The 20,268-nt window shown below is 38.8% G+C and overlaps 1 long non-coding RNA gene across 1 annotated transcript; it reads left to right on the top strand.

Moving 5' to 3' along the window:
* The first annotated feature begins 16,602 nt into the window (after positions 1-16,602).
* Positions 16,603-17,121, top strand: LOC146639115 (uncharacterized). Its single transcript, XR_014906890.1, has 3 exons — positions 16,603-16,659; positions 16,753-16,930; positions 17,017-17,121. It is a non-coding gene; the product is annotated as an uncharacterized LOC146639115 (long non-coding RNA).
* Positions 17,122-20,268: the final 3,147 nt, after the last annotated feature.

The raw sequence follows: 20,268 nt of genomic DNA, 5'->3' as shown, positions 1-20,268 counted from the left end.
TTACTCCATCAATACACTGGGAACAAGGTACACACTTAAGCAATATTAGGAAGTAATTTGGCTTTATGTAATTACACAAAGTTGATCAAGTACAGAAAAATACTTTTTCAGTAGCGAAAATAATCTTTTGTGCAACATTACACACACTTGTTGAAAAAAAAGTTACATGTGTTCAACTCGACCCTCGACCTGAATCCTCTGTATATTTGGTTAAATTCCCCTCCACAAAATATTTTGATTTTTCAGTATTTCAGATTCATAAATACCCCACTGTTTAATCAGATGATAACTGGAGACATAAATATCAAAAATAAAAACTAAATGGTAGAAATAGAAAATTAAATGTAACAGTTTAGAGTTTTTTATGAATGTAGTAAGTTTTGTCCTGTCCAGTTTACTGGATACTTACAGTAAAATATATATACTATCCCATACTTGCTGTGTGTGCTAACTACTATGGTTGACATTATGCATATTGTAACGTATTCTGCTGGAACTGCATTTTAGTTATATGTGTAGTCACATCACAGAATCTTTCTAGGTTTGACAGCCAACAAACAAAGAGGGAAACCAAGCATATCTTACTTACAGCATAATTAAAGAGAGTCTGTCTGAAAGACTGCTGCAATTCACAATCACCTGAGCTCTAAGCAGTGCTACTTCACTCATGCGAGCAAAGGTAAAAGATTTTCAAAGAGCAACCACAGAATCACTGAGCACAACAACAGACTGACGTGACAGTCTTGTGGAAACAATGTCACATTGAGAACAACCAATATAAATATGCAACACAGATTTCCCAGCACAGGCAGCCCCACGGACGGCTTTTGGGATTCTCTAGCTACCTGTATGGAAGTCATGAAACCCCTGTAGCACCCCCAATGATTTTCCATGATTCATTAATATAATTCTCATTTTTTTATTGTGTGAATACTATAATTAAAAAATAAAATAAAATAATATTTAGACTAAAACACAAAAATATTTCATTTAACCCATTGGCCAACTGGTGTAATAGGTGTTGAATTTTTGACCTACGCCCACTTAGTTTTTTGGTTTAGCAGGTGCGTGTGTCATAATGGATAATGTATGATGCCTCAGTTAAAACCTGGAAATGAGATTTTGCAGAGCTCTACCTGCTGCGTAAAAAAAGAATAACATGCACATGCTATCACCAGCCCTCAAGAGTTGCTCTCCCTAATGAAGCCCTACAAAGATGCATTTATAGGCTTGTACTGAATTGAAAAGAACATGTTTGAGACTTCCTATCACATCAGTAAGTGTGCCATTTGAAAAACTACTTGGAAAAAGAGCAGTGGGGACTCTTGAACCGGTAACCTAGCACTGCTGGCAGTAAACACTGCCCCTGGACTGTGACAAAATCATCAATGTCTTTGCATTTTCAAATGACAAATATATATTTTTTGTAGAGGTCTCATGGTAAGCCTTTTATTATTTTCTTTCTTTATACTGTTGCTTTTGGTGGTTGAGAGACAATTTCCTAGGGTCTGTTTATGTAGGTAGGGTCACAAATCTTATGTTTCCATGTCAGACAAAGAAAGAAAACCCTAATTACCACAGTCAGTACTGATATGTGAAGGTGTGTGCGCATCTATGTGTGTGTTATGGGTGTAGCAGTAGAGTGCCTAGCATATTAATGGTAAATCTTACATTTCATAACCCGCTCATTAAAAGTCAAGCAACCTCAGAGTACCAGTAAAAAGACCAACAAAAATAATCTGTGACATTGCCATTGCACACCACACAGAAACCAGTTATGCTGAGCATTGAATAAAGCACAAAAATTAAAAAGTATTTATTCCTTTTCCTTTTGCAAACATATCTATCCAGTCTTCAAAGTCATTATGTTTACACCAGTTTGAAACCGTGATAGCTCAGAACAAACTCTGCACTAATATAATCTGAGCGAGTCAAAGATGAGACTAGGAAAAAAAAAAAAAAAAAACCACAGACACACACAAAGAAAAAGAAATCCTTCTTTCTCTAACCTGCAACAGGTTAGAGATGAAATGGCTCCTCAAACAGCTATAAGGCTGCAGGGCCTTTTTTCAGAGTCTTTTTTCCTTGGTTAGAACTGATGAGATGCCATCACCATTTCTCCAGACTCCACCATCACTGTGTGCAAACAGCTTCTGCTGGCACAGTTCGTCTTGTGGCTTGTCCTGACTCTTGGCCCATTCTCTGATTTTTGCTTTATCTGACCCTCGAGAGCTGTCGTTTACAAACCTTGCCAAGCAAACACTACTTCCATTGCTGATGATAGCCCTGATGCTGGCAGTGGGACTAATGTGTCTGCTTCAACTCTACCTCTATCTTTACTACAGATGCCTGACTGTGACTATTGCTAGCAGCGACACTAACTGATGATGGCACCTGTTGCTCATTATGTGATTTCAGAAGTTCTCACTACTCTGCAGTGTTTCTAACTGAAAAGCTGAAGTTTGGGACTCATTTTTCATTTTAATCCACAGAATGATGTGAAATTACCTATTATCGCTCTCTAGATCAATTTTTCCACATATACCGAGTCAGATCACCAGCATCCACCATTGTATAGTTAAATAGCTTAGCAGAAGTCTAAGGAGCTTGGAAAGAAAAGCGTCTGGAGTTCTTTAAGTTTCCTTGAAGACGTTTCACCTCTCATCTGGGAAGCTTCTTCAGTTCTAAGAGCAATTGGTGGAGAGTCCCAGATTTTAAGCACTATGGGAGTGTCCCCAAGAGGGTCATGGACCTCCTATTGATCCTCTACCTAATCACACAAGCCAAGTGGTGAAAATGGGTCTGGGTCACGCACGATCTCATATTGTCGTGTTGGTGTTGTTCCCACATCAACATAGTAAATGTTGTTCCAGGATCAACATTGCAAGTGACCAATCAGAATGTTGTGACGTCATACTTTTGCGACTTTGGGAAAAACCGCCGTAAAACAAAAAACTGTACTTAAGCTGCGAGAAACCGCCTCTGTCTGCCGATCAATGGACCCTGACCCTAACCCTTTAATAAACGCTAAGCAGAATTGATATTGTCCTTGCAACATTGGAATTTCATAAATGCACGAATGGCTTGGCGCGCCAAAGAATAACGTCACAACAATGTGATTGGTCACTTGCAATGTTGTTCCTGGAACAACATTTACTATGTTGTTCCAGGAACAACACCAACACAACGATATCAGATCATCCCTGGGGCACAATCAGCCAAGGTTTCGGGTTAACCCATTGTGAAACCTAGCCCCACCCTATCATGTGATTTACTGAGGCCAAAGGCCCAGGATGTGAGTGGGTGTTAACGGCATCTGTGAAGGGATCTCAAAACTGGATTATAGATGGCAGACAGTTGGTGTTGTAAGCCACCACCTCTGTTCGAAGATGGTCGCTCACAGTGGACATAGATGGCTTCTTTCACTCCTCTTTCAAACAGTCTGTCCTCTCTGTCCAAATTGTGAACATTGGCATCCTCAAAAGAGTGACCTTTGACCTTTAGATGCAGGTCACTGAATGGATGAGCGGTGAAACATCTTCAAGGAACGTTAAAGAAGTCCAGATGCTTTTCTTTCCAAGCTCCTTAGTCTACAATGACCTGGGTAACTGAGAACCTTCACAGACATATAGCTTAGCAGAAGTGCAGTTGGATTCTCCTAGCGCTTGCATTTTCTTACTGCTTATGAATCCTCCTTAAAGTTTTTCCTTGACCCTATGACATTTCCACCGAGATCAAGGAAAAGAGTTAACTTCTTGTTAATGCAATTCCACAAGAAATGCCATTAATTCTCTAGAGGGCACAAGATACTGCTCAGTGAATAAAGGTGAATGAGGTAATTATTTTTTTACCCTTCACATCTCCTTTAGACAAAAAGACCCACTTTTTAGTTTCACTTTACAAATGTAATATTGATTTTATATTCATTCTATTTTAAAATTGAAATAGAATGATACTGATGTTCTACCTTTCATATAAAACACAAGCATTCTTCTCATAACTGGACATCGCCACTTTATTCATGTTTCTAAATGATAATTGCAACAGATCTTAGAAGCACAGTTCAATTAATATATAAGCTTGTATATGTATAAAAAGCAGCTGGATTTTGTGGTTCACAATGACCGCTGTCAGGTGGCTCTTACTAGTATTTTTCAGCTTCTGCATACAGTATTTGAAGTGTGAGATCAAACTGGTTAATGTCATAATTTGGCTTTGGTGCATAAAATCATTAATGCACTGAGAAACTCTCTCAACTTCCACTGTGTGTGTGTGTGTGTGTGTGTGTGTGTGTGTGTGTGTGTGTTTTGTTTGTTTCACCAGTCACCTTTGGTCTGAGTGTTGTCTTCCAGGATGGCTGCCCTTATTATACGCCACTGAATGGCATTCTGCCATCTGGAGAAATCTCAAGCAAAAACTTTGGACTTATCTGTTATTTTTATTTGTTTGTTATTTGTTCATTTATATATTTTCAGCATGTTCAAAATTTTCTCTTTTCAGTCGGTCTCAGTTCTTTAGCTTCGTTTATACTTACAGTGCAATTACCTATGGCTACCTTGCCATATAAATAAATTAATAATAATTTAAATAAATTATTGTCACTCAGTTTGTTATGTGCACCTTGTGTGCATCTTATAATTGTTCACACAAGGAATCATTTGGATTGGTTTAATATAAGTCTCTTGTGCTGTAACACCATAAGTGTTACATAAGTTAACACTACATGATGTAACTTAAGTATTTTTTTCCAGGAGATATAACGTGAAGCTGTAATTACCATCTTCTTTGTATGAGCTGTGACTAAGGATGTAACTCTAAAAACAACACTTCCTATCACATTCAGCTGTTTGATTCTCTGCAGTAACCTTGGCAATTGCCTCAATCACAGAAAATTAATTCCAGTCATGCCACTCCCTCCCCTGAGTTGTATGAGGCCCATGCATTGCACTACTGGCCTTGATTCACCCTGAATACCAGCCAAGCCCAACGATTTTCAGGTCCCCAGGCCCCTATTGGTATCTGTCTGCATCCGTTCTAGAAATGGGCCAGTCTTTTGTCTGCACACACTTCTTGGCTGCCAGATTGTGACAGATTCAGTCCTTTTTAATTTCCATATTATAAGACAATGTCAAAAATACTAGGATTTTCTTACAGTGTTCAAAATACGTTGTGGTTTAGAACTTTTATCAAGCCCAAGATGAATTTCAGCACAATGTAAAACAGAAAAAAATAGAAAGAATCTTCAGAAATTACAATGTGCAAGGAACAAATCACACTGGCAGTAGAGTGTTTCAGCAGTCCATCTCTCTATGGATAGGTCGCGGGGGCAGCAGTCTAAGCAGAGAGGGCACAATTCAAAAACCAGTAAGTGCAATGGGTGCATTTGTGCAAATGTCGTGGGAAACTCACTTTAAAGGCACAGATAATCCTGTGCGATATATACATATTTTGGAACTATATATACAGTGCATAAGGAAAGTATTCACAGCTTTTCATTCTGTGATTTTTTTCCTCATATCTTTTCTTTGACTTTTCATCAAGTCTGTCTTTGTACGGACCGGCATTGTTCTCCTTCGTTTTGTACATACCTTTTTTGGGGGGCAAAGAAAAAGCAAGAAGGTACTGGAACCGGAGAATGAACGTTTTGCGGTTCTGCAAATGTTTGCGTTTGATGCATTGCTTGGATTGTTTTGCCACGAGTACCCAGCATGCAATGCGTGAAAGACACGTGGTCTGTCAATCTCTATAGCCTTATTCCAAAATGGTCAATACCATCCCTGCAGTGAAGCGTAGTGGTGGCAGCATCATGCTGTGAGGATGTTTTTCAGCTGCAGGAATTACAGCAATGTACAAAGACATCCCTGATGATAACCTGCTACAAACTGCTCTGGACCTCAGAATGGGTGAAGGTTCACCTTCCAACAGAACAACAACCCTGAGCACATTGCCAAGATAACAAAGGAATAGCTTCAGGACCACCCAGTGAATGCTTTTAATTGACCCAGCCAGAGCCTAAACTTGAACCCAAACTAACATCTCTGTACAGATCTGAGCACCATCCAACCTGATGAGCTTGAGAGGTTGTGGAATGCATTTCCTGAATGGATTTTTGTCAGAGAGAAATGACATATGTATGCTCATGAAAAGGAATGGCGACTCGGGGTGGGGGTTGAATCTACAGTGGGAGGTTGTCTAAGACCAAAGGCATCTGTCTGGGAGTGGCTGTAATTGGCTGCAGTGTGGCATTGTCTCATTAATATGGAGCCCAGGGGAAGGAGACAGCCAACTTCCTCCCTCTGTGTTTGGTTGTTTGACTGTATCTCCATTAATGCTAAACGCAGTGCTCCCGAGGCACCCCATGCTTGTTGCCTGCTTCGTTAAAACCAAGAAAATGAATATTAATGTTATACAGACTGGAAGCTTCACTAGTAGAAGGGGTCGTCAGTCTAAAAGGCAGTTACTACTGAAGGGAATCAACTAATAAATGCACAGGACACGTCTGGTACAAATGGAAAATAATTAATAACACAAAATCTAAAATGAATGACACTAGAAATAGTTTTATGTTCCTATTATTAGTGGACTCCCATTATCTAAAAACAAATATTTGTAATATTTACTTGTATTCATGGTGCAGAATAAAGTAAAGTGAACAAACTCTAAACTGACAAAACATGGGCAGCAGGAGAAGCAAAACCTTGAACCGAAAAGGCTGCAAATAGCGTGTGGAACCACCACCCTAACATTTATGACAGCTACCACTGCCTGTTCTCAATTTACTTGACACCAGTAACACCAGCAAGCAGAAGTGTCAATTAATCCACAGATATTAGTAAACACCCACAGACAGCAGCATTATACACACTTTCTGCAGCTGACAAACTTGTGAGCACACACATCTGATCAGAAATTGTAGAATCTGTAATAAAAAGCTTTCAAAATTATGTGCACATGTTTGCAGGGGCATAGATCCTATTCTTTCATTCTGGGAAGACTCCTTTTGTTCCTTAACAAGCTTGGCTCTGTATACATAAAGCACTGTGCAAAAGTCTTAATCCACCCCTCATTTATTTATACTTTGTTTCCAAGGAGCCAGACTTTCTTGTACTTTTTTTTTTTTTTTAACAATCATCTTTGAATTATTCAAGAATAAAGGCACCCAACTCAGAGATGAACCTGTGTTGTGTCATTACATAACTGACAACTTAGCAAATAATTTAAAATTGTATCTTCAGGCACTTTGTTACTAGCAGTCTGTGACAAAAACACAGGATTTGTTCCCATTCATTTTGCTCAATCTATGAACGATGCCAGAGAAAATATAGTTTCTCAGGCATAAGATAGTATTTTGTTGCAGCAACAAAGTTATTGCTAAAGAGGTATCAAGCAACTTGGCATTGTGATCAGTGTGTGTTTAACAAACAAATACAGAAAACTAGACAAATGCAGGACAAAGAAGCATTTAGGGATGGGTATCGTTTAAGTTTTATCCGATACCAGTACCAAACCGGTACTTTTGAAACAGTGCTGGTGCTAAAACGGTGTTTGAACCGGTGCTTAAAGAATAGAGAACACAAACTTGTCCAAAAATCTCTCATGTTCAGCTAGTTTTTGTAAAAAGATAACAATGTTAGCCTTTTCTGCAGCTATGGGGCATATATGGCATCACTCTTGGCTGGAAGCAGTGCTTAAACAATGGAAAAAACACAAACTTTGTCCAAAAACCTCTCATGTTTAACTGTTTTCCACTTTTTCTTTGGTCATTTTAGCCTTTTTGGCCAGGGTGAAGGGAGCATCTGCCATCAAACAAGAAGACAGCCGCATGTAGCTATGATGATGTTTGCTAGTTCACCTTACATGCATTAATGTAATAACGTGGTTAGCCTACTCAACGTAAATTACACTCGAACAACATGAAGCTACTCACGCAGAGAAGAACGGCTGCTGCTGCATCATCATCCTCATCATTTCTGCTACACTGGCAGGGCTAGGGGCCAGGACTCTCCTCTTCGGGTTTTTGGGGGATGTTGCTAACTCCGGGTCCGATAACAGGCACCACACCCGCAGTAGATGTGCTCGGTCTTGCAGCAAGCTATCAAATACGGCGCATTTCTCGGCTTAAAACCCCCGCTATGCGTCGCCAGGTGTTTCATCAGATTTGAGGTGTTACCTCCTTTGACAGTATCACAGTATCAGCTTAAAGCACTTGTTGCTGCTGAGTTTGCATATTTTGCTGTGAAGTACAGCCAGACTTTGACCGCTTCGCCTTGGGCATTTTTAATCTGTAGCTCTGCTCTAAAAGAACGTACGTACCTGGGCCCGCCTACTATCCTCGGAAACGTAAAATGATTGGCTAGAATCCAAAGTGTATGACATCTCAGGAAAAAAAGCACCAAAATAAAGCACAGAAATGTGCGCTGCTTTTCAGTCTGGTTACTACCGTTTATGTCAGAACCGGGTACCCATCCCTAGAAGCAGTAGGACAAAAAAAAAAATGTTAGGTTTATCTAAAAGTCATATGCTTAAGAAAAGAAAAGTGTCAACCAATACTTAAAATGGGATACTATACCTGCTACCAGTGCAGTAAAAGCATACCTGGATAGAAAAGCATACAGTGGAATACTCAGTCATACATTGGCCTCCCCATTATTATTATTATTCCTAAAGACTACTTAAAAAATTCAAAGAAAGCTTACCTAAGGATTTTCAGGTTCAGGTTAAGGCTGTATATTGAGGAACTAGTGACTTTTGAGCTCACTAATAAAAACTGTACTGTATAAACTTTGTCCTTTGTGCTGTTTCATGTTTCAGTTCATCTTTCCACCAATTTTCCTGCAAAATGTAAAGAATGAGATGTAGCTTAAGACTTTTGCATGGCCAATCACATAGCTGATTAGATTTATACAAATGACACTTATAAAACACAGTAGTTGTTTCCTTGTTTTCTTGATATAAGTTTTATGTCCTAACTGTTTTGAATTCAACAGATCAGAATTTGAAAATGCAAATGTAGAACTCAGAAAATGGAATCCTTTGGTTTTGGGTAAAAGGTCCCTTTGACTAATCAGTTAAGGAAGTCTCAAAATTACCAATGTATTCTTCAAATCTACTGATGAATAAAATTTGTTATGTGAAAAGCATTCGAATATTATTAAAAAGTTAATCTGAAAAGAGAGGATCGTCTTTTATCACAGTTGTGAATCATTCTGACAGCAGTAGAATAGAAAAAGTCTGAATATACATAGTATTGTTACATAATCAACTATAAACACCTCATTGAGGCAGAGTGAAGAGACTGTCCCAACCTACTAATGTGTCAGTCTCTCAGTAGACTGCTATCTGTTAGCAATGATCTGATGAATTATTAATTATAGAATACATAGAATTCTCACCAGGGAGCTACTCAGTATCCTCACAGCAGACAACCACAGAGGGACATCCAAGGTCAAATAAAATAGGTTTCTTTGCCAAATGTATAAGGATAAAGACATTGGAAAATACCTGTAATTGGTTTAAAACACTGCAATGTGGAAGGCTCCCTGCCAGCCCTGCGGTCATATTGGCTGCTTTTCCAGTTGAATTTCAGTAGCATTAATAAAACTTCAATTAACCATCAGGGGTCCGTCTTCCAGCTCACCTTCCTAATCTAGTTTGATGGAAGCAGTTAAAGCATCAGTAGAGCCTATTTGTGCTTCTTCCACCTTAGCAGTGAGTAGCAGATACTTGTAGTTATATGGTCGACACTGCTTCCAAGCTTTCAAATGTGGAAGGCTGCATCATGTAGTGTCAAACTTTCTTAACCTTTATTCTCTTTAGCTTTTCTAAATAGTTTGGAGCTCTATAAAAACTGCCAGTGTAGACCTGGTGTCTGAAGGAAACGGTTTCCAGGGCCTAATCCGTGGATCGACTTCCTTCGAGGCGTGGACGTCTATCAGCAGAGAATGTACCTTCACCTATCAGCAGAGAATGTCCCTTAGTCTGTAACACAGTCAAATATATTCTCAAGTAATATTCAAGCATGCCATTCAGCGTGTTAGTACGAGCTCGGGAGCAGCTTGGGAGAACAAGAAAACAGAGACTGCTTCAGGTTGTCTTCCCAAATTGACTCAACTTTATTCACAAGTACAACAGTTTATATAGAGGGTAAAATTCATGAGACAGCAGATTATCAGTTTAAACCAGTACAGACCAAGATAAGGGAGCGTCTTCCTGCCCTTGGGTGAAGAAGCATCCTTTGTGTAATTTATTAGTTCAGCTACAATTGTGATTATCTCAGCGACATATTTTCAAGGCACAAAACAAAGAGTTCTTTCATTAGTGAAATCTGAAACAAACCATTTGGCCTTCAACAGGCGTCTAAAAGATTAAGAAACTAATGTAGCTGAGGGAGTGATCTCCGTGGTATTTCAACCTTGTACCAGCCTGTGATTCTCACACATCAATTCTTGGGTCAAAGAGAAAAATAACTAAAACAAAGGGGCCTTATTGAATGACAGAGTTTTCCTGCATAATGTCACTATAAAACAATATCCAGTAAATGCTACCATGGTACTAAAATACCTAACAGTGTCAAACTGGTTTATAGGATCTCACCCCTGATGGTTAAATTATTTAGGTGCTTTGAAGAGAGGAACCCAACAAGCCTCCCTAATTGATATACCCGCACACAAACACTGACACTGCTGTGAAAGGGTGTGCAGGTCCTCAGCACTGCAGATGCCTTTTGGGCCTATTTTCATTGTTCTTTCAGCAAATGGGAGGTTTTTAATGAGCGACCACCCTGTTTCTGCAACATTGTCTACAGAACAGCTACCCACAGCTGGACTTTGGAGTCTGGAAGACCTTCCATTATGCTTCCTCAGTAAATGAGATGAACTGCAGTAATAGGTTTTCTTTCTGTGCCAGATCAGTTCTCAATTATAGTTTCCTCGTAGTTCTTTTCACACACCATTTGCATCAGTAACAGCACTTTGCTACTCCGCAGTAATGTTTTGTGAAATTATCTTGAAAAAAAAAAAGCTAATTATATTTGTTAAAGAGTATATTATTGATTGCAGTATTAATTATTTTATTCATTTTTTTTCACTCTCTAGCCTTTCTGAGTTAACATTGCATTCAGCATTTTATTTCTTATTTTTGGTAAGAGAAGCAATTGCACTGGTCTCCTTGTTCAAATATAGAGCTGTGTTGAAGCCCAGCTGTGCCGAGTTTGAATCTTAACTCGACGAAAATACAGTTCATATACTGTTTATGTTTTCTTACTTTTCCATCATCATTACGATTTTAGCAAAATAAGAGTTGTACAGTTTCTCTAAAAGTAATTTTGGAAAAACAGGATGTTTACACGTTAGCAGTGGCTGGACAGCGCTATTCAACATATGAATATTAGCTACCTGTGTACACGCAATATAAGCATTTCAGCAGTCAAGAAAATTCAAAAGGAATATCTGTTAGTATTACAGTGTACCTGGTTCTGTTTTTTTCCTACATATTTTATATTTAACCCCAATTAGCTTTCCAGCAGACTCCCAGGAGTTAGCTTCTTTAACGTTTTAATGCTCTCCTTTAAACAAAGAGAAGCAAATTGCCACTTTGGGATCCAAATCACAAAGAGTAATTGATATAAGTTTTCAAACTTATCTCAGTATTTGCAGCACAAGTGAATGCATACAATATGATTAAATTTAAACCAATTATAAAGTAATTTATGTGGTTTGTTTAATGGTAAAAGCTATATCCATTTGCTAATGCTAACTACCAAGTCTATCATTACTTAGCAATAAAAGCTGCTGGTCAACACAGCACTCTAAATCTTGAGACTGGCTAAAAGAAGTTTAATTTATTGCTCTCGGTGGTAATTGTCATGTTTTTATGTCAGATAATTAATTAATTTTTTAATGGAAACACTCCCTGTCAGTATGTGCATGGAGATAGGAAGTGGGTCTTGCAGATGCCAGTTTGTCAAGTGAGGTAAGGCTGATTTAATGCTCCTTCCATATGCTTAATCATGTAAAACACACAAACACGGTGGTGATTTGTTGGCTGTCAGTCTTCCCCACATTTAGGGTGAGCCAGTGGATAGATCTAGCCAACTGGATGTTCCAACTCTGCGTTCCCTTTAAAGCTATTAATCCAGGCCAGTCTTCATGCCTTTGCTTTGCAGTTGTTGATGGTAATAATAATGATAATATTCCAGTTTTTCAATTATTTTTTAATTAATTTTGCAGTGTCCAAACTCTACATTTTAGTGTGTGTAATTACATAGATTAAATCAAATCAAATCAAATCAATATACACCATGTAATGTCCATGAATTGCAGTTTTGAATTTACAATTCTGGATCCCTAACAAGTGTAAATGTGTATGCGTTATGCACTCAAACTCCATTCTTGTTCACTTATGTAAAGTGCTGTGAAGAGCTGGGTTCAAGAGCCACATATATTCAAGGTATATTTAGAGACAGAGTATGGCCATGTGGGTGAACCTCTGTTTGTTGTATGTGTCCTAGCTGTCTCTCAGCGATGTATTTATGTCAAAATATATTTTAAAAAGAAACCCAAGCATAATGCACTGCTACTAACTACATTGTGAGCTTAATTAACATAATTCATGTGTGTGTGTGTGTGTGTGTGTGTGTGTGTGTGTGTGTGTGTGTGTGTGTGTGTGTTTAGACTGGAGAAGGAGTATTTAAGCCATTTATTCCAAGATTTGAAAAGGTTAAATTTTCTGGGATGTGGGTCTAACAAATATCAAACACAGGAAATGTCAAAGTTGGTACCCCTGATCAAATGAAATGTCAGAGACAATACCTCAGCTCAAGCCTTTCCTCACTTGGCCCATCATTCTCACATCATTATATTTTTAGTCAGGTATAAGAGGACTTTCTAAATAGGCTTTCTTTCAATGATCACACCTATTAGCACCATATTGTTTGTACTCCTGAATAAAACGGGCTGGGGTCCTTTAGCCCACAGCTAAGTTAAGGTCATAAAGTAAAATTCTCTTGTACTTTTCTCCGTCCTTTGGCTGCCAGCTCGGCTTTCTCCCGTTTCCTCTGCCTGGCACAGAGCCTTGATTCATCCCAGTGTGGACATTCTCCCATGCAGCAACTCTGACTATCAAAACAACAGTCATTAGGCAAATTTGCTTTGGTGCAGGATTACGTTAATTATCATGGAATTATCACTTCATTAAAGCAGGCAGAGATAAATTATCTCTGATGAAACGAATGCAAAATGAGGAAATAATGATCAGGCCCACCAAAAAAAGAGAAAAAAATTAAGAGACTACTTGTCGAAAGAAATCAAGTCGTTGTGTTGCAGAGCGTTGATCCCTAAGAGGAATTGCAGCACAGCACAACATCACAGAGAAAGTGGGGTTTCACAGAGAGGAGCAAGGACCACCCACCCCTTTACCCACTGCAGACACATTTCTCTGTTCAGACCTCAACAGAGCCTGCACTTTTCCTTGCAAATTTCAAGTATCATTAATCATGCCAAATACCAGTTTTAATGAATGCCTGCATAAACCCAGTAACATTCTTTGTTTCCGAGGAAAGTCTTTACTTTATTTTGCTGGAACAGGACCAAGATGTGATTTTACATTTATATATTTTATGTGATTTTATAAAATATAATGACTTTGGTTTTTCTTACATAGCATTTTCAACCCTGGTCAACCACTTTCATATCATTTATTTGCTCACAAAGCAAATTATAATGTTAGATTAAAAAATGTCTGTAATCTTCATTCTTTTTTTTAATACATTTTTTTTACCGATAGGTATTTTTTAAACCAGTCCCGAGTATTTTTCTTAAGAACCCTGTTTTTCCATTTTGCAAGACCAGAGTGGTAAACAAAAAGATAAATAAGATCTAAAGCATTGAATTGTCTTGTGTTAAATTGCGTTTGTAATATAGCCAATTACCTGCTTGTTTGAATTAAATTATTATTTCCACCATGCTCTTTGTAAATAGGAAAAAGCTGATTTTTTGTTATCCCAGTATTGATGTAAATCACTGCAGCACAAAGACACTGGTCTCTGATTTATAATCATGACAACAATCATATTTCTATGGCAGCGTTATGCAACAGCAGGAGCCCTGTCATTCCACTGCTTACCAATATCCACTGTGTAAGAAATAAAGTGTCCTATTAAAGCTGGTTGAGAGGAATAATGTGTGAGAATAATAAAAGAAAGCATTGCCTTAAATTATGTTTGACCTTTTATCTCTTGTTTAATTTATTTGTTCAGCCAGTCATTGTTATGCAGGTAAAACAATAGTGATTGCCATTTGTGATGCAGCAGATTTCATTATTCATTTGTTTCTGTGAGAGCATTTTGATTGATTGCTGCTCTACAAGGTGGTTTACTTGTTGTCAGGAGACAGAAAGAGCAAGACTTTCTTATAATCCTGCCACAGTTACTGTCTCTAAATGCACTGAAAAACATTCAATAGGCCATTTCCTTCAAAATGTCTGTGTTAGTGAATGTAGACCCTTGTATAAGAACAATGGCCTAACCTTTGGTTGTGTTTCAATAAACATTAGCTATATCCTAATTCCCACTTCCACTGCTCTCTTATATACTTTGCTGATCAAAGGTCTTGATGAACTGCACCACTTAAGCTGTGATATAGACTTCCCTTAATCCCTTAAGGAGTTCTTAGACTAGAAGTTCTTATAATGGTGGCACATTGTTCCATGAAAATGCTAGTTTGCGTTGGAAATTGGGGTCCAGGTTTATTAGAATCCATCCTGTTGAGTCTGAGAACAAGTTCCCAAGTGAGTTAGAGAGAGAGGCTAAAGGATCCAGATATTAAGGAGTGGAATTTCTAATACTCACACTTTGTCAAACTGAATCCCTGGAAGCCTTTACTGCCCTCACACTCCTGCAGTGTTATCACCCAGGCCTTCTATTGTTGAAGCATTTTGGGGGTAAAAACTCACACAGGCTACTTATTCTTCATGGGGTCACATTAAACAAAGACACATACTCCCTGGGGTTTTCTGTGACTTCTAAAAGCATTGCATTGAGCTGCATTGGTGAGATGAGGTTGAATAGCATTTTCCAAAATGGAAAGTGTGTAATGAACACTGAACTGTGAAAACTGAAGCTCATACACTTAAATGATGCTGCCATCAAGCATGGTGTTTGACAACAAATATATAACAAGTATAATACTGGACATGAACGAGTCTTACAAGAATATTAAACCCAAAGAGGGATCACAGGTGTTGATAAAGCTCCAGTTATTGTATGCGCTACCAGAGAATTGTACCAATACAATACAATCACAGCATGAGATATACACTCTGCTGTGCTGACTATCTTGGTGTCGAGTAGCAAATTACATAAACCACCCACAAGAAATCTGTGAAGATGTATTTGTGATGATACAGCCACAATGGCCAGATCAGAGCACACTTTTTCAAGTTTAATATTTCATTCCAGCCTATATTCTTCTTCTTCTTTAATGTTGAGGACAATTCTGCATCAGACAAATGTACAATAGGCAAAAAAAAAAAAAAAGGTCCAGTTTCTTCCAGCAGCTGCCTGGAAGCTGCACGTGTCTGTCGTTGAAGCTGCGAGCTATCCATTTACTTTTGTTGAGAGATTTAAGTAAAACAGAGAACAATAAGTAGCATGCACTCTACACACCGTTCCAATTTCAGCTCTCGGAGTAATCTCTCATTCTTCTCTTCAAAATGGTGAGATCCATTCAGCCATTTTTTGACTACCTAATGGCATTTATTTGCAGAAGCCCTGTGCAAATGTTATGCATATATGTTGTATGCATAACATTTGCATAGTAATAGTAATTCATGTGCATGTTTTTTATTTGTTAATAATTTCCTTTAATCTTTTAGTTGTTGTGAGAAAGACCATTATCGGCATTATCAGCCAGAAGTCCAACATTCTATATTTGCAATAAAAAGAATGAGTCACTCGTGTATCAGACTTGATATATTTTCATCCTTTAGTGGAACTCAGAAAGAAAAAAAAAGTCACAATGTGTGTTAAAGCAGAATTATTCAGGTGGTATATAATGCAAAACAGTGGTTCTTAAATTTCAGCTACCAGGCATTTATCTTTAGTGCTGTTTAATATGTCGCTTTATTTATTTATTAGCCAGAAACTTGGCATTTCTCATCATGGTGTACTGCGTGTCCTTAAAAATGTGAGGAAACTGGACAAGTGGAGGAGAAAAGAGTAAGTAGCTGCTTTTAAATAAGCTATCAACAGCAGCAAATTACAAATAAACTGGACTGAAAATATGTGGCACGAGGTCTGACAGAGTGATGTATCCAGATTTTTGGTTCAAATCGTCATCAATATGTACAGAGAAGGTCAGGAGAGTAGTCCAACAGTGAGTGCTTACACCCATCTGTAAAGCACAATAGCGACATGGTTTGAGACTGCATTTCAGCCAATGGTACTGAGGTTTGAAAAGGTTTTTGTTACATTGTTAATAAGTACAGATTGATTCTTGTCATGGTCCGGGTGTGTGCCAGTGTGTCTCCCTCCGAGCCGGCGTCTCCACCCCTGGGAGGGGCCTCAGTGTTTTTGCTGATCGCTTACATCTGTGGGTAATTAGCTGGGGACTCATAAGGCCAGCGTTCTCAATCTCTCTTCGCCAGATTCTCTGCTAAACATCAGTCAGTGCAGGCCACCACCATAAATTCCCTACGTGTTTTTTTGAATCACCTTGCCTCACTGTATGTTTGTTTTTTGTGCGCCTCCTTTTTCAGCTACACCTAACTGTCAACCCCTGGCGAAGAGCTTCTACTTGGATGCTGGACCTTCTGGCAGTCCCTCAGGCTATTACCAAAATTACCTACCTGCCTCTCTGCCTCCACGCCAGGAGTTTTTGGATTTACACACCCGGACTACTCACCCCTCTATGTCATCTCCGACCTCCGTTGGCAAGTACGCAGTACGAAGGAGGATTCTGAGCCAAACAACATATTCATATGCCTCCTTATCTATGTTTGAACATCTGCATTCTGTTACAGTGACCCCGACCTTTTCCTGGACCCTTTGTGACTTGCTTTCCAGTCCAATCCCCGGAATAGCTGTCCTCTCTGACCCGGACCAGATCGTTATTTAGTTTAACGTCTACGCTCACCTTTTGTTTATGAATATTTTGTGTAAACATTAAACATTATTCTTAAAATATACTTACGAGCTGTTCGGCGTCTTGCGTTTGAGTCCTGTCACTCGTCTGAAACGGTCTCGGCCGTAACAATTCTGAGAAATTTCATTTCTATCCGTCCATTCAAAAATTGTTATAATTCTCAAAAGCATATAATTGGTACAAAAGGAATAGTAGCTCACAAAAGAGATAAACAAGGTTATAGTAGAGGAAACAACAGCAACAAACAATAAAGGTTCTGCATTATAAAATATAATATTTGTCTTTATCCTTGAAAGATTTTATTCCCCATTAAGCAGCTCCAGTGTTTTGTTATGAAAGAAATAAGAGTGCATTCCATGCAGTGTCCATTCATTTAGAGTGATTTTCATTTTACCGCCGAGGAGGCCTTGAAATATATGTTATGTTAATTTCTAGACCTTCCAAAATTAAACTTCTTTGACCAAAGTTATTCAACTTGGGGCACTGATGTATTTTGATAATGGCCAATTTTAAGAGCTTTATTTAATCCCCAAAGATGCACGGGTCTAGTACACAACATGTGCATATACAACATGTTTATCTCCTGGCTGATAAAAAGAAATCTCTCTAATGAGTAAATCACAATTAAAAACTCACAGTGTCAAAGACAGAAATGAACGAACAGCTCCGCTTCGAAAAAGCGGAGCTGTTCGTTCTTGCCTTGTGCTCAAGAAATAACTGTCAGCTAAATGGTCAAGAAATCCCCACTGGGCTGGTTTTCAGAAAATAATTCTTTCCTTGTACCGACACAAAAGAAAAGGCAGAAGGACAAACACAGAGAAATGACACTGAATGAATGTTCAAGATCTTTTCAGCTCTCTTTCTCATCACCTGACACTTTAGTTTGCATTTTGTAACCAACCCAAAGGTGTCAGAAGAGCTCCAACTCAAAGTGTTGGGTATACTGCAAAACCTAATGTGCGTTCTCATAGTCATTCCCCTTTAGCTTGGTGACTGATAAAGAATACAGAGTTTTTCAGGCATGCCCGACGCAAAGATTTATGTGCACACAATGGATGCACTGTTTCCCCCAGTGATAAAACCATGCATTGTTTGTCTAATATGTGTTGCGCATTTGCTCAGGGAAAAAAAAAGTATAAAATCAATATGCCATCAGCTATTTAGTAAATTATCAATAAAACAATTCGAACAGCATTGCAATATGAGTCACAACAAGATAAAAAGAAAGTGCTGAAAACACTCATTTTATATTTTGTGTAGTTTGTTGTCAAAAGATCACAAGAAACACAGCACGTAAAATAACAAAGACCTTTTCACTCCTGCAGAGGTTTTTGAAGATATTGCATATATTTGAAAACTAATCTCTTGTCTGCAAGCAAGCAGACAAGAGAATAGTTTTAACCAGGGGAGCTGACATTTGAAGTGACATGCTCCTTTGGTTTTAGCTTTTCACAGCACATTTTGGTCTCACGCTGCACTGCAATCCATCTTTCTGAATTACAGCACCGGAACAATTGATCAAGTCTTTTTAGTTCCCAGTATATTCCTGTAAAAAGCATCACCACAGAGACAGAAAACAGATTGAGATGGACTAAAGAAATGGATTCTCAGTTCTTCTTTTAAAATGCGTACGGTGTTTATACCGCTTATGAGCCAATATTCAAAAAACCTGACATTTTCTGTCACTCCAAGAGGACAGAGAGGTCAGAGAATGTACCTGTGCCAGGGTAAAATAAATCATTGCCAAGCAGAGAGTTTAGGTCAAACAATCACCCCTCTGATAATGCATGTCCATGGAGAGGCTGGCGAGATTCATTGCTGTGCTCCCTCTGACAATAATAGAGGCTTTCAAAGGCCACAGTCTTTAATTTCTAGTCCCTGCTATCAGGGATTTTACCCTCTAGAGAGGGGGAGGTCAACTGCCCCAGTTCCACAGCCCTAGAGCCGACATCCTGGGCATTAAGGGCTGAGAGAGGTGACTAAGGTCAGGCTGTGATTGCTGCTGGAGATGGCATGCTGTCGGGTCCAGGGGCTCATTGGACCCTTTTTTTTGGGACAAAGAAGCTTTATAGAGCAGCTCCTTGGTCAGTCTTATCAGGCCATCACTAATGGTTATGATATGATCTGTCTAGCATCACTTCCAATTAAAGCTTGCTGGGGGAATGTGGCAGACACTGCTTCCCATGTCAGTGAGGGCTCAGTAGCGCTCTCTGACTGTAGACTATTGTTTGAGCCGCTCATTTCAGTGGTGATCAGAGTTTTGTTGTGACTACCACAAAAGGAAATGGCCACTGGCCAACCCTGTTAGATGTGGTTGTGGTGGGGAGATGGAGAGGGTAATCAGTCTTCTTATTGATACCATGACCAGCCGGCTTCTCATTACGACCAAGGCTAACCTCTCCTATACAATATGAAGCTATAGCAAGAGGTTGTTCTTTTTGTGCAGATAGCAGTACCTTCTGACTAGAAAAATACGTCTCTGAGACTACTTATAATTTCTAAAAACTTTCTGGCATCACACTATAGCCTCTGAGCTGATATCCCATTCTTGGAGCTTGCCACTTTCAAATGACTGTGACTGCAGCAATCCTTAACGGTGGCAAAGGCTGAACTTTAGATCCACAGTGCAGTGCAAGCCAGAATCCATCAAGGACCTCTTATCTACATCCAGGCCTAGGTTGGAAGTTGTGCAGACTTGGTGTGATGACACATATGAGGCTAGATGAACTCGGCTCTGTGCTGATATGAATTTGCTCAGGTGTGGACCTGGGAAACAAACCATCATCTGTTTGGCAAATGGCCTAGAGAGGATATAAAAATACCCAATTGAGAAAATGCCTAAATACTAATAAAAAAAAGTAGCACTTTCCTTATTATCCATTAATAGTTTTACATAAATTAAGGTGAAAAAGCTTTTTTTCTATCTTGTGACTAAAAAGTCTTAACCAGCTCACCTGCTTTTCAGTGGTAGAAACATTAGAGAAAAGATGTTAACCTTGTGATGTGAATTTTAGTTACATGCCTGATTTAGAAATCTCTTGGCACACTGCAGTGGACAAAAATGAGTGGATTTTCTAATATGCAGACACAATATTTGTGGATGAAGTTACTGAACTAACAAACAAATGGC

Source organism: Diplotaxodon limnothrissa, linkage group LG2 (assembly GCF_057381915.1).
Source record: "Diplotaxodon limnothrissa isolate DT_005_m linkage group LG2, D_limnothrissa_male_GT1.1, whole genome shotgun sequence".
In the NCBI taxonomy this organism is placed as follows: domain Eukaryota; kingdom Metazoa; phylum Chordata; class Actinopteri; order Cichliformes; family Cichlidae; genus Diplotaxodon; species Diplotaxodon limnothrissa.
The sequence above is the reverse complement of the archived record's forward strand: the minus strand, read 5'-3'. Positions and strand labels throughout refer to the sequence as shown.